The 16694-nt window shown below is 46.3% G+C and overlaps 1 protein-coding gene across 2 annotated transcripts in view; it reads right to left on the bottom strand.

The window, feature by feature from the left end:
- The window catches only part of SLC35E2B (solute carrier family 35 member E2B), a 114870-nt gene that overhangs the window by 58887 nt on the left and 39289 nt on the right, over positions 1-16694 (bottom strand). Inside the window, exon 1 of one of the 2 annotated variants that reach the window (XM_082274114.1) lies at positions 7203-7325. The exons of the other annotated variant lie outside the window; for it this stretch is intronic. The gene's annotated coding sequence lies outside the window, so the exon portion shown is untranslated. Of the gene's footprint in view, positions 1-7202; positions 7326-16694 lie in introns of those variants that run through there. 2 annotated transcript variants of the gene reach the window in all.

Raw genomic sequence — 16694 nt, 5'->3', positions numbered from 1 at the left:
TTTGAAGAACCTAGAACCGGGGTCCTGAATAGGTGGACATGGGCGGCCTCCGGACCCACACGGACTTCAATCTGGACCGCCGAAGCGGTCTCCTTCCTTCTGTCATCAGCGGGGGTCAGAATGGAGAGGATCGGAGTGGCTGTGTGTTACACTGGCAGCGCCGCATTATTACAAAAAGTAGAGTTCTTCTGCTTACCCGGGGAAGAGGCTGTCCTACAAAGTCCCGTCTCCTGGGCCGGCTCTTACCTATGATAGACAGAAAACTGGTGACGTCTATCATAGAAGCCGGTCCAGGAGGCGGGACTTCGAATGACATCCTCACCGGGTAAGCAGAAGAACTCGGCTTTTTGTAATCATGCAGCGCTGCCAGTGCAAGACACAGCCACTCCGATCCTCTCCATTCTGCCCCCCCCCCGCTGATGTCACTGGTCACTCTTCATTAATGGGGGCATGGGTCATTGGTCGCTCTGCATTAATAGGGGCATGCACATGGCCACTAAGCATTAATAGGGGCACGCACATGGTCACTCTGCATTAATGGGGGCACGCACATGGTCGCTCGGCATTAATGGGGGCACGCACAATGGTCACTCTGCATTAATGGGGGCACGCACACTGGTCGTTCTGCATTAATGGGGGCACGCACACTGGTCGCTCTGCATTAATAGGGGCACATGGTCGCTCTGCATTAATAGGGGCACATGGTCGCTCTGCATAAATAGGGGCACGCACACTGGTCGCTCTGCATTAATGGGGGCACGCACATGGTCACTATGCATTAATAGGGGCACGCACATGGTCACTATGCATTAATAGGGGCACGCACATGGTCACTCTGCATTAATGGGGGCACGCACATGGTCACTCTGCATTAATGGGGGCACGCACAATGGTCACTTGGCATTAATGGGGGCACGCACACTGGTCGCTCTGCATTAATGGGGGCACGCACATGGTCGCTCTGCATTAATAGGGGCACGCACATGGTCACTCTGCATTAATGGGGGCACGCACATGGTCGCTCTGCATTAATGGGGGCACGCACATGGTCACTAAGCATTAATAGGGGCACGCACATGGTCACTAAGCATTAATAGGGGCACGCACATGGTCACTCTGCATTTATGGGGGCATGCACATGGTCGCTCTGCATTAATGGGGGCACGCACAATGGTCACTCTGCATTAATGGGGGCATGCACACTGGTCGCTCTGCATTAATGGGGGCACGCACATGGTCGCTCTGCATTAATAGGGGCACATGGTCGCTCTGCATTAATGGGGGCACGCACACTGGTCGCTCTGCATTAATGGGGGCACGCACATGGTCGCTCTGCATTAATGGGGGCACGCACATGGTCACTAAGCATTAATAGGGGCACGCACATGGTCACTCTGCATTTATGGGGGCATGCACATGGTCGCTCTGCATTAATGGGGGCACGCACAATGGTCACTCTGCATTAATGGGGGCATGCACACTGGTCGCTCTGCATTAATGGGGGCACGCACATGGTCGCTCTGCATTAATGGGGGCACATGGTCGCTCTGCATTAATAGGGGCACATGGTCGCTCTGCATTAATAGGGGCACATGGTCGCTCTGCATTAATAGGGGCACATGGTCGCTCTGCATTAATAGGGGCATGCACACTGGTCGCTCTGCATTAATGGGGGCAAGCACATGGTCACTAAGCATTAATAGGGGCACGCACATGGTCACTCTGCATTAATGGGGGCACGCACATGGTCACTCTGCATTAATGGGGGCACGCACATGGTCACTCGGCATTAATGGGGGCACGCACATGGTCGCTCTGCATTAATAGGGGCACGCACATGGTCACTCTGCATTAATGGGGGCACGCACACTGGTCGCTCTGCATTAATGGGGGCACGCACATGGTCGCTCTGCATTAATGGGGGCACGCACATGGTCACTAAGCATTAATAGGGGCACGCACATGGTCACTCTGCATTAATGGGGGCATGCACACTGGTCGCTCTGCATTAATGGGGGCACGCACATGGTCGCTCTGCATTAATAGGGGCACATGGTCGCTCTGCATTAATAGGGGCACATGGTCGCTCTGCATTAATAGGGGCACATGGTCGCTCTGCATTAATAGGGGCACATGGTCGCTCTGCATTAATAGGGGCATGCACACTGGTCGCTCTGCATTAATGGGGGCACGCACATGGTCACTAAGCATTAATAGGGGCACGCACATGGTCACTAAGCATTAATAGGGGCACGCACATGGTCACTCTGCATTAATGGGGGCACGCACATGGTCACTCTGCATTAATGGGGGCACGCACATGGTCACTCGGCATTAATGGGGGCACGCACATGGTCGCTCTGCATTAATAGGGGCACGCACACTGGTCGCTCTGCATTAATGGGGGCACGCACATGGTCGCTCTGCATTAATGGGGGCACGCACATGGTCGCTCTGCATTAATGGGGGCACGCACATGGTCACTAAGCATTAATAGGGGCACGCACATGGTCACTAAGCATTAACAGGGGCACGCACATGGTCACTCTGCATTTATGGGGGCATGCAGATGGTCGCTCTGCATTAATGGGGGCACGCACAATGGTCACTCTGCATTAATGGGGGCATGCACACTGGTCGAAGCTCTGAGAAAGGGGGCCTGACCCCCGAAACGCGTTAGCGGTCCTGACTGAAGGACTTGTTCCAGTTCACACATGGTGGATTCTTGTAACATGTTTTTATCTCTGCGTCTGTGAGTATGCATTTGGCATTTTTTTAATTAAACAATTTGCAACATTGACCACGGGTAATGCACTAGGTGTTTGCGCCTCCTCTTCTTTTCTTTTCTATGTACCCATTTTGGAGTTCCCTGCCTGAGGAGAGCAGCACGCCAGTCTTCCCATTCGGAGTGAGTGCTGGGCTGAATTTTTGTACTGGTCTCTCTGCATTAATGGGGGCACGCACATGGTCGCTCTGCATTAATAGGGGCACATGGTCGCTCTGCATTAATAGGGGCACGCACACTGGTCACTCTGCATTAATGGGGGCATGCACACTGGTCGCTCTGCATTAATGGGGGCACGCACATGGTCGCTCTGCATTAATAGGGGCACATGGTTGCTCTGCATTAATGGGGGCACGCACAATGGTCACTCGGCATTAATGGGGCACGCACACTGGTCGCTCTGCATTAATGGGGGCACGCACATGGTTGCTCTGCATTAATAGGGGCACGCACATGGTCACTCTGCATTAATGGGGGCACGCACACTGGTCGCTCTGCATTAATGGGGGCACGCACATGGTCGCTGTGCATTAATGGGGACACGCACACTGGTCGCTCTGCATTAATGGGGGCACGCACATGGTCGCTCTGCATTAATGGGGGCACGCACGCTGGTCACTGTACATTGGATGGGGGCAAGTTTTGGGGAATGCCTTTTTTTGTTGTTGGCGTTCTGTATTTGGAATTTGATGGTCACTTTTCCGGACCTCGGACTGAATGGAAAATTTGTAAGTGGACCTTTCAAGTTTACATTTGAGTACACCTGACCTAGAATATGACATTTTTTCAGTTGTTTTACACTTTTTTTGTTATGTATATAATTCCACATGTGTTAATTCATAGTTTCGATGCCTTCAGTGTGAATCTACAATTTTCATAGTCATGAAAATAAAGAAAACTCATGGAATGAGAAGGTGGGTCCAAACTTTTGGTCTGTACTGTATATATATATATATATATACACACACATATATATATATATATATATATATATATATATATATATATATATATATATATATACATACACATAGCAGGGGGACATGTTTACCCCACTCACCCCACTCAGTTCTCTGGGGATTCGGCCTTCCCTCCACCTATGGGCTGGTGAATCTGGAGTGTGAATTCTGGCAAAGATCACCAGTGAAGTGCGGAGATCGCAGCTTCATAAACTGGTCATTTCTGTGTCAGTCAATGATAGATTCTCCATGTGTGGATGTTCTCCTCTGATCGTCTCCGTTTCATAAACAGATAATGATCCGAGATGAGCTGCGATCATCAGGATCGCTGCTCATCTCAGTTTCTTAAACGGACACCTAATAAGAGACTTTACTTAACACTTATTATTTTTAACACTCACACTGCTAGCACTAGTAAATAGATAGTAAAGTATATCATACTTACTTGTTTAAAACTTAAAAGGGGTGGGTTTTCTCAACAAAATAAAGCATAGAAACATGGAAGGATGGGGAAGTTTGCTTTGAATATTAAAATGAATTAAAATAGTGGTTTTTGGTTTGTGGTGTTCAGATGCAGCGAAGATCTGCTTTAACAGCTGTGCAAAAAAAATCGACATATGCTGCAAAATATGTACTGCAGAAAAAAACTTTGTGTAGGGGCTATGCACACTACTAGCACCCCAATGTACCTTCTCAACACACTTGCGTTGTAGCAAAAACACACTAAAGTGTGTTATGCTGCCAAAAATACTGCATGCACCTGGATCCTCCTCTTCTCAGGTCCCTCTTCTGCTCTCTTGGCCCCTCCCGCCCTTTGAGTGTCCCCACAGCAAGTGGCTTGTTATGGCTGCACCCGAGCCGAGTCACAGCTCCATGTATCCATTCAGACACAGAGCTGTGGTTCGACCCTGTCCCCCCCCCCTCTCTCTCCTCATTGGCTACCTGCCTTTGATTGACAGAAGCGGGAGCCAATGGCACCACTGCTGTGTCTTAGCCAATGAGGAGGGGAGTCCCAGACGGCTGAGACCGTCGTGGACCTCCCAGGATCGGGAGGGGGCTCAGGTAAGCATTGGTGGGGCTGATGCACACAGAAGGTTTTTTTATCTTAATGCATAGAAATCATTACGATAAAACCTTCTGACCTTACAACCACTTTAAGGCAATGCACGTTAATGTAGTGTGACCCAATGAGGCTCGATCCTTAAGGCCTGGTTAACACTGATGCAAATTCTGATGCAATTTTGATCCCTTCCGAATGCATAGATTTGCATGTCATCTGAAACAACATTGTTTTTAATGAAGGCCATTAACATTATTGCGGTGCGATTCTGACGAAGCAAGCAAAAGCAAAAAAAAAAAAAAAAAAAAGTGTGTGAGTGCAAATTCAGCTCAATTGACTTCAATAGAACCAGATTTAAAAATCGCAATCCTGTGTTTACATTATTGCGAATCCAGATTTTATTGGCCAGACTTAATATTGCAGCTGTTACCAATCCCCTCACAACTTCACAGGAGAATCACATTTGACACAAGAAAATCACACTGAATTCGCTCTGTAATCACACTCAAAAATTAATGTAATTCGCACAGCAGCAATGTGAACTGAGCCTAAATGTGAACTGAGCTTTTAAAAATTGGGAAAGGTTTATCCCTACTTATGATTTGTGGGTCTTCTCTTGCAGGCTTTTTATTCTTCGCTTTTTTTTTCCTTAAACAGTGTTGCTTTACTGTGAGCCTTTCCCACCTTAGTGTTGTCACCTTAAGACATGCAATTCAAGATGATGTGAATGTACACAGAATGCCAGAACATTCAGTTTGACTGAGCCAGGCTGACACTAGATGTGGTGCAAATTCACAGCAAATTCGCTGCAGATTCTGCACTGCACCAAAATCGCAACCCCTTCATTCGAACTGATTGTGGAGTGTATGTTAAACTAAAGACACCCTAAAATCGGTTTGCAAAACACAGTGCGATTTACAAAATCAGATTGCATTGGTGGCCATCCGAATGCGATCCGATTCTGGTATGGACAAAAAAAAAGTCCTGCATGAGTTTGGTGCGAATGTGGAGCGATTTGAGCCAAACAAATCCATGACTTAAATTGCACCCCAGAGACACCGCACGCAATTCCTGTTACATTCAGTGTCCTGCACAGCATGTGTGCGAATTCAGGCTGAAACATTTAGCAGCCGTCCTTCAGTGCGGCTGCAGCATCAAGAGGACCACCTGTGAGCTGGACAGGACACTGGGATACTGCAGACTGGAAACAAAGCCCCAAAAGTTGTGGACAATGTGGGGAATTAAAGTCACAAAAAGCAAAATAAAACGTAAAAAAAAAAAAAACAGGTGCACATTAAACCGATATATTTTATGGAATTACAGGCTTTTAATGATTTGAGTTCAGTTATACGTTAATGGTAAAAATAAATTTCAATTTCTTTAAAAAAAAAATAAAAAAAAGTCTATACATTGAAAGAGATTTCATGAGAGCACAGAATAGATTCTGAGGTTATGCACATAACCCACAGCTATTTTGCTGTTGTAACCTCCCTAAAGGAAATCCTCTCTAAGACGTGGCAGTACAGTACTCAGCAATCACTGCCAAGTCTTAAATATATTCAGGGGATGTTGGCTTGAGGCAAGAGAGCACCAGAAACCACAAAACTTTCATCCATTCTACAAACCAGCAAGCCCACACATAGCCTTAGATACCCTGGGCGTTCTTCTGTCAGCATCCCAAAACGTCTCAAATTCCTTGAGAACGACGTTCGTTCCACAGCGGACTGCTACTTATGAAAATTATTTTATGCACAGATGTCTTCCTGCCTGCTAAAAATAAATCTCTACAACAGATGCTACTAGAATGCACGTCATCAATTTTTATTCAAAATACTGATGAAGTATAACAAGCAAGCCCAACAGATTTGTGCATCAGCTGAAAAATATTTGACTACTTCTAGAATTTTTGGAATTATTTAGCCATTTGTTTTCTTTATGCTGGTAAGGGTTTTGTTCAGGCTCTCGATTTCTCTTTCAAAATTTGAAAACATACTAGTAGGGTAAATTACTGACCAAACCGGTATGTCTGAGTATACGTGTGTGCCCAGGGAACCGGCTGCACGCTCCGCTAAAAGCAAATACTTAGGAGAATGGATCTACTTACTCATGCATATTTAGCAAAGCTTTGTGCTGTGTATAATAAGAAATATACATTATATACACACACACACACATATATATATATATATATATATATATATATATATATATATATATATATATATATATATATATATATATATATATACACACACACACACATACTAATAAAACACTGCTTGTAACTGCGTTTTATTTATGATCATGAAAATATGCTACAATATTTACCATCTGGATTAACTGCCATGGTAAACTAGTGCTGACTGTTTACTACAATATGCATGTACGTCATACTCACTTGCTGTTGTGTCTGTTGTCCTCCCCCCTGACCTGTGCAGCACAATCTGGTTTGTCTTGAAAGGTTACAGCAACTCACAGATAACCAGTTCTATCTTCAGTCTGTTTGCAGTCAAGCTTCTATTAGCACTGGCATTGCAGGACGGCCCATCAGTGCTGGCCACTCCCACATACAGTTCACTATACCCCCCTACTGCACTATACTCCCCCCCCCCTACTGCACTATACCCCCCCCCCTACTGCACTATACCCCCCCCCTACTGCACTATACCCCCCCCCTACTGCACTATACCCCCCCCCTACTGCACTATACCCCCCCCTACTGCACTATACCCCCCCTACTGCACTATACCCCCCCCCTACTGCACTATACCCCCCCCTACTGCACTATACCCCCCCCTACTGCACTATACCCACCTTTCTACACTATACCACCCTACCGCACTATACCCCCCTACCGCACTATACCACCCTACCGCACTATACCCCCCTTCTGCACTATACCACCCTTCTGCACTATACCACCCTTCTGCACTATACCACCCTACTGCACTATACCACCCTTCTGCACTATACCACCCTTCTGCACTATACCACCCTTCTGCACTATACCACCCTTCTGCACTATACCACCCTTCTGCACTATACCACCCTACTGCACTATACCACCCTACTGCACTATACCCCCCTACTGCACTATACCACCCTTCTGCACTATACCACCCTACTACAGCACTCACTTATCTCTCTAACTTTTCATGACCTGGTATTGAAGGCTAAAAACCATATGTTCACTCCGCCCCGGTTCACATTAGTGCGATCACGGAGATCGCATGTAATTCGGAGCGCACTGCTCCTAAATTACAGGCGATCTCATGTGCGGTGCAAATTTCAGCAATACACTTTGTATGGCTGAAGTCGCACCGCATCCGCACTAAACACGCACCTGACCCTTTCTTTTTTCGTGCAGAATCGGATCGCATAGTGGTTCACACTAGTGCGATCCGATTCTGTGTAAACTTGCAGATCGCACTGCGATATGCGATCGCAACTGGGGGTGTCGTTAACTTTTAATTGACACCCCTGCGTATCGCATATGGCAGTGTGAACTGCTAGGGGTACGGATGTGATGCAGGATCACGCTGCATATTCGCAGCGTTCCCGCATCGCACAAATGTGAACCGGGACTTAGGCTAAACACACTGCAAAGTATGTAGCCATTTAATTAGAAGTACACATCATAAAATCTACCAGTTCATCCTTTTTTCTCCGTTACTGCAACTGTCAATCATACAGTTTGTTTTATTAAAATGTATATTCAGATAATGTTTTCTTTTTTAAGTTTTAGCTAAAATTGGGAAGGATCTGAACCCCCACATTGTTACTGCTGTCCTGGGCTTCATTATAGTGATTTCCCCTCACTTAAGGGGTCATTAAAAGTTCAGAATTAAAAACCAAGAAAACAATTGCACTCACCTAGGTGGATACAGTATCGATTTGATGCTGCATCTGTTCCTTGCCGGCTCTGCAGTGAGAACTGAGCAATCAAACACTGCTGATCGCTCAGTTCTCACCCTTCGCTTTGAGCAGAGAGCTGGGATTGTCAGTCTCTGGCTCTCTACTCTCCCCTCCAGCGCTCACTGAAACGCTGGGCTGTGAGGGGGGCAGGAGGGGCTGGCTTGGGCTCTCATCGGATCACTGTGAGGCAGAACCAGGTGCAAGTCCAGGGTTCTGGGTGGATACCGACCATATGTTTGGGATCTTTTCTGAACCTGGACTGGTTGAGTCACGGAGATAAGAAGCAAACAAAGAGAGGAGCCGCTCAGGTGCAAGTTCAAAGCCTGGTGCAGGTCGGATCCGCCGTCCAAGCATAGAGATTTCCAAAAGATAGAGACTGCACTCAAGGTGTTTTAAGATGAAACCAATCGAACTCCTTTATTCTTCATAAATACAGCAGACAGACAGTACAATGCACGAACAGACGTGTCGGGTTGACGCATTTCACGATGTAAATCGCTTATTCATAACCACACACGATGAGACTGTGGATGCTGGCAAGCATTTGTAGATAAACCAAGAAAGTGGTGGCCAGGAAATGTAATCACTCGCACCTTGAGTTAATTGGTAAGAAAACAGGTGCGAGTTCAGCCATCCACAATCCCATAGTGAAAACAATTAGTTACAAAAAACTCCCTCCCTCCATGGGGAAGGGGAAATGTGCATACAAACAATATAAAATCATATAATAAACATAGTCAAAACATAAGAAGACAACAGGCTATATGTAAAAAAGTAAGAACATAGAAATATTGTATTCCTATAGTTTGACCTCTGGTGGAAAAAAAAAACAGAGATACATGTATAAAATAGCCGGGAACGTTGAAAAAATCTCTCTAATTTATCGGTGGCTGTATGGAGCCTACATGATATGGAAGAGAGAACACACAGGTATATATGTAGATATTAATCCTGTCAAAAAACTGGTTGAGTCACGTCAGCGGACTTTAGCCTGCTGTCAGCTGAAACTGGGTCACAGGAGTGGAGAAAGGACTACACTCCTGTGATCCATAGGAGAAGTTCAGCCAAAAAAAAAAAACTTTGGCTATACTTCTCCTTTAAACCCTCATCATTAGAACTTGTCAGTACACACTGTATTACATACTGTTCATACTCAGTCACTATGGGATTCTTTTGCTGTATTCTGCCAAAAACCTGGTTGATCCTTCTGTTCACTGTTACTTCCTCCTTGTCTGTGTCCGCTGCCGCAGCATGAGATTGCATAGACCAGCTGTAGCCACATCTACGGAGCATGCTCAAATTTCAGTTCCCTTCTAAGCTGTTCATTTCCACCTTTTTCTTATCTGTGCAAGCCACATGACTATAAAGTTACACATGTGGGCGTAAACACAGGGATAACTAACAACCCACTCCCTCCCTCCTCCTCCATGCCCACTAAACACTATGGGGGTGGGATATTAAATGTTGATTGATGGAGTTGTCACCTCCCTGTAATTCTAAGCACAACAGACACAAGCTGGAGGGGAAAAATCAAGTTGATCTTACAGTGGGGCTCCCGCAAAATTGCAAAGGTTAAATATGCTTGTTTTTCTTTATGGGGAACATAAAAAGCAAATATACATTATCCCTTGATCCTGTAGGCTTGATCCTGACTGAACAATCAATTCCCCACAGCCTGCACTCTTTGCGTCTTCATTGTTGCAGACACTGACATCATCCTGCATAATGTAGGACTAACATCCCTGCATTGTAAGTAAGGACACCAACATTAACATGCAACCTAGAGCACACGGGTAGAATGGAAATTTGGTGCCAAAACTAAAAGTTGCACTTGGCAGAAATGGACAGATTTTAATACAATATATATATATATATATATATATATATATATATATATATATATATATATATATATATATATATTATATTCAACTTTTTAATATCATTAGTTTAATTGAATAGGACTTTGTCAGCCATTATTGGCACTTTTAGCTCAAGAAAAACGCATGCCTTTAAATTCTATGTATGTCTTCATACTGGTCCGTTGCGCTTCTGCTGTGGTGTTAAAATCCTGCTTGTTGCATTTTTAGTCAGTTAAAAAAAAAAAAAAAACATACACCTCTCCGTTGAAATGCATTAAAAACGCAGCAAGAACACATCAATAATGCACCCGTGTTATGTTTTTGATGCAGTTTTTGAGTCACATGACCTATGAAAAACACGCCATAAGCACAGTGAATTTGGGACAAAATCGCGTGCATTCTCTGCACCATTATGGCTATTGGCAAAATGCCAAAAACACCATTTTCAGCTGCCAAACTTTTGGTGCATCTCTCTACAAAGGGCGCTTCTAAGCTTCCCATACTTTACTAAAAGATCTTTTTTTTTTTTTTTTTATTTCGGACTTGCTGTTGGAGATTTTTCTTCATTTCCTGTTGGGTGAAACTGTTGTCAGATAGAAAATGATGGGAAATCTCTCGAACGGTTCACCGGACTGAAACTCAAATCAGACAGAGGTTCAAATACTTCCCCTCTCTATCCAAAACCTAAAGAAGTCCAGCCGATTCCTAACTAATGCCTCGTACACACGCAACAATTATCGGCCGACCGATCGGCCGTCTTTTGTCCAAGTTGTGTTTTATTGGTTGGAATGTGCCTAGACTGCACACGAATTTTCTCGGCCAACAAAAATCAACTTCAGAAGTGAGGTCATGTGATGGTTTACTTTCCGCGTCTTTTTTCTTCTCGGAGCATGCCCAGTCTTGCTCATCAGATTTTTGTCTGCCGAAATCTGTACTGACTGACCGAAAATCGGCCGTTGTGTTGACGGCCAACAAAATTTTATAGCCTGCACACCAGATTTTATTCGGCCGAAAAGTCGGGGGTCGGTTGTCGAAAGCATCATACTAACAAGCTGACAATCGGCCGATTGGACGTTGGCCGAAAATTCACGGCCAACTATCGATGCGTGTGTACGAGCCATTAGCGTACACCTGCTCCCACCCCTTCTAAACCCTGTTCTATCTACCTTGTGAAAGGAAAATATGCATACTTACCCAGCCTAAAAGCAATCTGGTCCGCTCACATGATCTCCCCAGAATCTTCCAATGACAGGGTTGATAGAAAGGGGTTTAGAGGGGGGGGGGGGGGGGGGGACAAATGTATGCTTAGTTAGGAATAGGCTGGGCTTCGTATGAATATATACTTTAATGTGCTTTCAACGTCATTCTCATTATTTTGAAATCTGCAGCTTTCATTAAAATAGCATCTGGCGATCCTGTCATGAAGGTCCTGTTACAGGGTGATAATCGGATTTTTGTAAGATCTTACCGTAAAATCCTTTTCTCTTAAGCTCATTGACAGACGTAGTCTTCTTGATTCTCAAGAGCTGGGTTATGTTGTCTCCGCAGGAGTAGGACTAGGCAGAAAGACAAAACGTTCTGGCTCCACCTTAGGGGCAGTCCCTGAGGGTATATCCTCCCTCTCTCTGCTACAGGGAATCAGTTCTGTTCTAAGCAGTAACAGAGAATTTAACCCAACCCAACTCAATGATAGAGGGGCGGGTACTACGTCTGTCAATGAGCTTAAGAGAAAAGGATTTTACGGTAAGATCTTACAAAAATCCGATTTTCTCTATCGCTCATTGACAGACGTAGTCTTCTTGATTCTCAAGAGCTGGGACATCCAGAAGCAGTGCCACAAATGAGGGGTGGGATTGACAAAAATCAAAATCCAATCTAGAAGGCCCAACCGGTGCCAAACTAGAAGTTTTAAAGGCTCATTATAAACAAAGAATGAGACTCAAAAGAAAAAATTTCCAACAGAAAAAAACCCTCGAGGCAGACCACTGGTCTCCTCAAATGGCGGCCTGCAAAACCTTGCGGCCAAACACGGCATCAGATGATGCCATTACATCAACTTTATAATGTTTTGTAAAGGTATGCACCGACGACCAGGTAGCCGCCTTGCATACCTGGACCACTGACGCCTGATGGCGAAAGGCCCTTGACGCACTAAGCGCCCGAGTGGAGTGCCCCTTAACAGGGAACGGGGGCTCCCGACCCTTAATAGAATAAGCCTGTACCACCGTCTGTCTGATCCATTTGGAAATGGTCGCAGCAGATGCAGGCAACCCCTTTTTGGGTCCATCCGGGATCACAAAAAGTGAATCCGTCTTGCGAAACGAGTCTGTCGTTTTTAAGTATACCCTGATCGCCCGGACCACATCCAAGGAGTGTAAAGCAAACTCCCGAGGATGACTGGGCTTAGGACACAGGGAAGGTAATACAATTTCTTCATTCAGATGAAATTCTGAAACCACTTTTGGTAGGAAGGATGGATTCGGACGAAGAACCACCTTATCTCTATGAACCACCAGATATGGGGAACGACAAGATAAAGCGGCCAGTTCTGACACCCTGCGTGCAGAAGTAATAGCCACCAAGAAGGCCACCTTCTGGGACAACGTAGGTAGAGGAATCTCCCTAATATCTTCAAAGGGAGGTTTCTGAAGAACCGACAACACTAAATTAAGATCCCAGGGTGGTAACGGCACGTGCACTGGCGGAGCCAGATGTCGCACCCTCTGGATGAAATTCCGCACCAAGGAATGAGTAGCCAAAGGCTTCTGAAAGAAGATAGCTAATGCTGAGACCTGACCCTTGATAGTACTCAAGGCCAGTTTCTGCTCAACCCCTTGTTGCAGAAAAGCTAATATTCGACTAACCGAATAAGACCGTGGACGGAAGCCCAGAGGTTCACACCATGCAATGTAGGACTTCCATGTGCGATGATAAATCTTTCTGGAAGTCGCTTTCCTTGCTTCAACTAGAGTAGGAATAACTGAAGCTGACAAACCTTTGTCCTTCAGCACCTGGGTCTCAATAGCCAGGCCGTTAAAGCCAGCGATCGTAAAGCAGGATGGAAGATCGGTCCCTGAGACAGTAGGTCCTCCCTGAGAGGAAGTCTCCACGGGACGTCCGCCACCAGTCTGACCACGTCGGTGTACCAAGCTCGACGAGGCCAGTCCGGAGCTACCAGAATTACTGGAATTCCTTCCTCCTCTATCCTGCGAAGAAGTCTTGGCAGTAACCCGAGAGGAGGGAAGGTATACATTAGCTGGTATTGCCCCCACGGGGCGATCAGTGCGTCTGCGGTCTCTGCTAGAGGATCGCGGGAGCGAGCCACGAATCTCTGTACTTTCCTGTTGAATCGTGATGCCAACAGATCCACATCCGGGGTGCCCCACCGTAGGCACAACTGGTGGAAAACTTCTGGATGGAGGGACCATTCCCCCTGATCCAGAGTCTGACGGCTGAGATAATCTGCCTGCCAATTCTCCACCCCCGGAATGAACACCGCAGAGATAGCTGGAACAAATCGTTCCGCCCAGCGAAGAATGCAAGCCACTTCTTTGGCCGCTCGGACACTCTTGGTGCCCCCCTGGTGATTGACATAAGCCACGGCCGTGGCATTGTCCGACTGGATCCGAACCGGGCTGCCCTGGAGCTGCTCGGTCCAGTGAATCAGACAAAGTCTGATCGCTCTCAGTTCCAATACATTTATCGGCCACCTGGATTCTTCCAGGGACCAAAGTCCCTGGACAGATAACTGACCGAGAATTCCTCCCCATCCGGATAGACTGGCATCCGTGGTCACTATCGTCCAATATATTGGCAGAAATGACTTTCCCTGGCTGAGCATCGGAGACCGAAGCCACCAGACCAGAGACTCTCTGGTCTGTTTGCTCAATCGGATCTGATTGTCCAGGGATTCCGGATTCCGATTCCATCTGAGAAGAATCTCTTGCTGAAGAATTCGGGTATGGGACTGGGCAAATGGGACTGCTTCGAAGGAAGCCACCATCAACCCCAGAACCCTCATGCAAGTTCGAAGAGAAGACCAGCTGTTGGATAGTAACAACTGGACTGCTAATTGAATCTTCCGGAGTTTCCCTACCGGAAGAAAAACTCTTGTCCTGACTGTGTCTAGAATTAGACCCAGATATTCGAGCCTCTGGGTGGGAACCAGAAATGACTTTTGCTGGTTCACCAGCCACCCGAATTCCTGTAAAGAAATTATAGTAATTTCTATGTCTTGTAGCAAGGTCTGAGGAGACTCTGCATGAAGCAGAAGATCGTCTAGGTAACCAAGAATCGATATGCCTCTTTGGCGCAGTAGTGCCAACATTGGGGCCAACACCTTCGTGAAGACCCGAGGAGCCGTGGCGAGACCGAAAGGTAACGCCACAAACTGATAGTGGTTCTCTTCTACGGAAAAGCGTAGAAACCGCTGATGTCCTGCGAAAATGGGAATGTTAAGATATGCGTCCTTGATGTCTATGGACGCTAGGACATCCCCTGGATGCAGGAAGGCTGCTACTGTGCGAATGGACTCCATTCTGAATTTTCTTATGTTGACAAAAGAATTGAGTGCCCTTAAGTCCAGAATTGGACGCACTTTGCCCTCTTTCCTGGGTATTGTAAATAGGTTTGAATAAAACCCCTGAAAACGTTCTGTCCAAGGAACGTGGACTACCACTCCTTGTTGTAGTAAATCCGTGACTGCTCTCCGCATCACACACAAACTGTAACCCCTGTATCATTTGTTCCAACAAATCTGATACCGCCTGAGGGACCTCTTCTAAGTCCCGGCGTAACCACTTGCGAAACCAGACCAATAGCTATTATAGGTCTGAAAGCTGATCCAATCAAGGTAAACATGGTGCGAGACATAGCTTCTATCTTGCGATCCACTGGATATTTAAAAGACGGAGCGTCTTCTAGAGGAATAACCGTGGCTTTATTCAATCTAGCAATTGGTGAATCCACCACAGGTGGTTCTGTCCATTTCTTAATGAGGGTTTCCTCAAACGGATAACGCCTGTTAATGCGTTTAGAAATAGCAGAAGTGCGTTTTGGCAGACGCCATTCTTCTTCGATTGGATTGCCAAAACATTTGGGCAATGGAAAAACCTTTGCCACTTTGATGCGTTTTTTAGTCCCAAAAGGGATTTCAGTTTCAGCTATTTCCGACGGAATACCCTGTAATCTTAAGGTTTCTTGAACAGATACAATGAGTGCGTTTACCAACGCTTCCTCTCTGGCTATGGCTGATGCCGAAACATCCTCCTCACTGTCTGAAGAGACAGTACACGAGACACCAATCCCAGATGAAGTACCTGCAACTGCAGAAATAGGCTGAAGGTTTCAGATAATAAGGGGTTAGGCGGGGGTCGCTTTCTTGCGCCCTGTCCCTGACAAGCCACTTCCACCCGGGACACAAAAGTTTCCATAATAGCTGACAATGATTCAATCGTCAGTGGGGTGCTGGAGGATCCTGCAGACCCCTCGAGGGGATCCGGAGGAGATACATGAGTGGCAGGGTCCATGTTAATTCAGGACACCTTTGCCAGAAAAAACAAAAAAACTTTTTTTTTTTATGTGTCTCCCCCTAGCGCAATATGCCCCTCAGAGTACCTGCTTCTCGATCCCCACAGAGAGAGAGAGGGACCCCCAAGGCTCACCAACCGATGCAGTGAAGTTTCCAACCAACTGCAGTCAGCGTCTGTCATTTACAGACTGGAAGGAGCTGTTGCTTTTTCCCGGGTAGAAGGACGTGGCTCCGCCCCCTGTGTACGCCTTCCGGCGTTCCCAGCTCTCCACGAGGTAGCTGGGCTCATGAAACATGGCCGCCCCCATACAAGAGACAATAGACTCCAAAAACATGGCGGCCGGCGTGACCTGAGGACATACATGCACTTGGTCTACGGCAAAATGGCGGCGGACCGCCGAAATCGTTTTCCCAGCACATCCACCTGCATCTCTGCTAAGTGGCGATTTATTGATCTACAGGAGATACACTACAAATAAGGTAGGATTATACCTCCTATGTCTGCTGTAATGCTACAGTCTGCTGGGTAGAGTGTTAGCTCTCAAACCAAGTCCACTTCCCACCAAACACATACTGTATTTAC

The sequence above is a fragment of the Pelophylax lessonae genome (assembly GCF_965119305.1).
Source record: "Pelophylax lessonae genome assembly, chromosome: 12".
In the NCBI taxonomy this organism is placed as follows: Eukaryota; Metazoa; Chordata; class Amphibia; order Anura; family Ranidae; genus Pelophylax; species Pelophylax lessonae.
The sequence above is the reverse complement of the archived record's forward strand: the minus strand, read 5'-3'. Positions and strand labels throughout refer to the sequence as shown.